The 3,752-nt window shown below is 38.3% G+C and overlaps 1 long non-coding RNA gene across 1 annotated transcript; it reads left to right on the forward strand.

The window, feature by feature from the left end:
* The first annotated feature begins 223 nt into the window (after positions 1-223).
* On the forward strand, positions 224-2,768 carry LOC142078326 (uncharacterized). The gene is made up of 3 exons (XR_012672177.1): positions 224-262; positions 671-777; positions 2,735-2,768. It is a non-coding gene; the product is annotated as an uncharacterized LOC142078326 (long non-coding RNA).
* The last annotated feature ends 984 nt before the right edge of the window (positions 2,769-3,752 follow it).

Genomic DNA, 3,752 nt, shown 5'->3' on the forward strand with positions numbered 1-3,752 from the left:
TCTTGCGCGTGAATAAATATTTACCCTTGTAATTCCGTACGTTGTGTCCTAGCTTCTCTCCTCGGTTGGCATGGGCCAGTTGTGCATTTTTGTGACAGAGATGAAGAGGACCGTGACCCAGCTGCTGTGCCCCTCTGTGTCTGAGCAGCGCTGGAAGTGGCTGATCTGTGATCATCCAAGGCCAATCTGTATCATTTTCCCCTGTGTTTGGGGTATAGCTCAGTGTAAGGAAAGTAAAGCACTTACCAGACCACTGACACAGGTAAAGTCAAAGTCTGGGAAGCTTGCTTTAAAGGAGGAGAAGGGCAGCTAGTCGTTTGGGACATTGCTTCTTTCACTGGCCCCAATGAAAGGACCTTGAGTGCTTTTCAACTCATTTTATTTGACGTTTGGAGGCATAAGCTGCAACAATTCTGTAGAAGGAAGGATGATGTTTAGCTGGGTTGTCATGAACAGGGATTGTACCTCTGATGCATAGACAGAAGAAAAGGTTCCTGATGTAGAGAACTAAGCAATATTAGTTAACTAGTAAACATGTGTGCAGGACTTTAGGGGTGAAGAGAGAGAACAAAACAGCATCAGAACTTGAATTATATTTGCCGAAGGAGTAGCCTCAACCATATTGATCCAGGATATTGCATGACCCTGTGTTCTTTGTTGTATGTTTCAGGAAATGGCAACAATGTCTAAGGTCTGATGTCATCCCCACAGGCTCTTCAGTTGTGGAAATGGAGATGGTGTGTGGTACTTCGTGTTCGTGCAACATCGCAAGTTTAGGTCTGTAAATACTGACATTGGAGTGCTGGGGAACTTCACTGAAACGTGCTTACAAACATGAGTAGACCTGACAATGCACTCACTGTTTATTAAAAAATTGTGGTGACTTTCATCAGCGATCTATGTAATGTGCTCTGGGTGTTGTGAGTTAATTGTTTTTATCTTTAGTAGTGGATAGACAAGGATTGATGTATGTGTGAGTCTGTTACTTGAAGAAAATTAACAGGTTGTTTCCATGCACTTGCGGAGTTATCACTGGCCTGTTAAGGCTTTTTAGTCTGAATTCACTTACCTGGCTTAGCTCAGTGTCATGAGCATTATTTACAGATGTTTGAATTGAACCTGGCTTGATACCATTTGGAAAGAAAAGACTTGTGGAAGAAACAAAAGAAGTCTTGGTTTGTTTGGTTTTTTACAGTCAGTTTTGGGTATTGCTTTGGTGAGAGCATAGCTTCTGACCTCTCCCCATCTCATGCTGCAAGAGTTACTTTCAATACAGTGAACAGAGACGGGAGAGTGAATCAGCTTACACTAAAGTAAACACCTACTGGATAGTCACCTGGATTGGACCCTAATTTTCATCTGCATTTACTATAATCATACCTAGATAGCTACATGTAGATTACTGTGCTGGGGTGTGTTGATCTTGAGCTAGTCTTTCCTAAATTGTTGATATGACACTTGTGGAAAGAAGTGATCTCTGTGTTTCTGTTGGTGTCACTTACTGCAGTGCCTATTTTGCTGCTCAGAATCTACATGTTTGCTGTTAATTATTTAAAAAAAAAAAAGGGATCAGATTTTAAATGGTGGGCTTTTTTAAGCAAAAATAAGTTGCTTTTTAAAACACAGGAACGTTGCCAGCAGTTAAGCCTGAGAGGTCTGAATCCTATTCTATTCTGAAACCTATTTTGTCGCTTTTGAGATTTTTATCTTTTGAAGCTTACCTTGTGAGTGTATTGAGCAGCTAGGTTTTGTGGAGTTCTTAAAAAAGCATGAAAAATCCCAGTTTCAGTGAATAGGACAAAGGTTTCATTCACTTCAGCAGGCTGCTTGCGTCACTGGCTGAGAAAGCGTGCTGAGATTTAGGACTTCCAACCTGGTTTTTGGCACTAGGAGAGTGACGTCATTTCCTGAGTTCTGTGACTGTGCTGGAAAATTCAGAAAACTGAGATTTTTAAACAACCAACTTTATTTAAAAGCCCAAGAAATGACACATTATGCTGAAACTCAAATAGTAAATTCTACATTAAAAAATACTTCAAACCAGTGAAGAGGAATTCTGAAAAGGTGTGCTTTTTACAGCTCAGGAAATTTTTAACTTATTGCCATAAGAAGATTTTGTAGAATAGTTAATCTTTACAAAATAAAATGTATCATTTCTTTGTAACCATGAAACAAAGGTATTGTGAACCATAATCAGGTGTTCTGATATCCCACCTTTACTAACAAAACCTCCTTTGGAATGAGATTGCTGTGGAAAAACAGCTAAATACTGTCCTGCCAGGACTCCTTCTTGAACTCTTATTTAGAAAGTATATATAAGGCATAGCTGGGGAGTGTTGGAGGGAAAACATTTATGGGAAATTCTAGATGACATTTTAGTTGCCATAATTTATAGTGATTCTCGGGACTGTCTGCATGAAGTTGAATATTCTGAGACCGTAAGGTCATCCAGAATTGGGAAAGTTTAGCACAGGATTCAATTCATATTAGCTATTCCTTCTCTGAGGGCTGGCAATTCTATTTTACATTTCTTATAAATGATGCTCTGAAATTTTAATGTAACTTAATTTGGCTCCATGACAAGATCAAACATCCATATATTTTTCTTATTTTGGTTAGATTTTTTTCTCTTTTTAATCATTTGTAGCTAATGTAAAAAAAAAACCTCAGTACATTCTTGGTTTTTCATCCAACTTGATTGTGTTATATGGTTTTTCTTTTTACTCACCTCCAGATAAAGAGCCATGCAAGAAGAGCCGTATGAGGGTGTATACAGCTTCTGATCCCCATGGCAATCAGATGATTGATATATGTGAAAAACACGTTGCTTCTCTAACATGAATGATTTCTAGCTATTAGATTTTTGGTGGGGGCTATATTCAGACTGGTGCCTTCTCTGGCTTCAGAAAAAAGAGAATAGAGTAGAGGTGGTGCAGAATCACATTATGAGCAACTGGCGTGTTTTAGAGTGGATGTCAAAACGGTAACACAACAGCCATTGGGTGTCCTTAGGAGATTCAGCACAAGCAGGGTCTGAAGCAATTCCTGAAGACCAAAAGAGCTATCAACCGACTCATTATCATCATCATTTAACATTAACCATAGGTCATCTTGAAAAACATTGGGAAAAATATTATCATGGGTGATGTGAAAATTAAAAAGATTCTGGAAGGTTTCCTAGAATCCTTTCTTCATTCTAGTAGTAACCACAATGTGGGGAAAAAGATTATTGGTTTTTGCTTCCTTGGGTTGTTACCTAGAAATCTTTGTGACAAGTTGAACAGAGCACCACAAATATTTTCAAGCAGAGTAGAACTGGTAGATGACATACCTTCTTCAGGAGGTCACCTGTACACAGTGAAAACCAAATGGCTTTTTAAAGAAGACCATTTCTAGAAATGTCTTAGTCCTCCTATGAAGCAGAAAGTAAGTGACAGCTACAATTGAGTTTCTCTAGGTACTTTTCAAAGAGAACAACTGAGAACTGTTGACTCTTCTCCCTGGTTGTGTGGCTGATATTTTAAACTTATCTAATGAGCACATTGAAAGAAATCTTACAGGTAGCAAGGAGAAACAGCCTTCTCTTGATTGTATTGAAAGAGATGTGGATAGAGTTATTCTCAACTATTTGCAAGTTCTTTTTCTTTCATTCAGAAACTTCAATGATAAAATATTTCATCTCATATAGTCAGAAATCTACGTTAAACATATAATAGACATATTCTGTGTACAAGTGCATTAAGCAGCTGGAT

The sequence above is a fragment of the Calonectris borealis genome, chromosome 2, assembly GCF_964195595.1.
Source record: "Calonectris borealis chromosome 2, bCalBor7.hap1.2, whole genome shotgun sequence".
Taxonomy (NCBI): domain Eukaryota; kingdom Metazoa; phylum Chordata; class Aves; order Procellariiformes; family Procellariidae; genus Calonectris; species Calonectris borealis.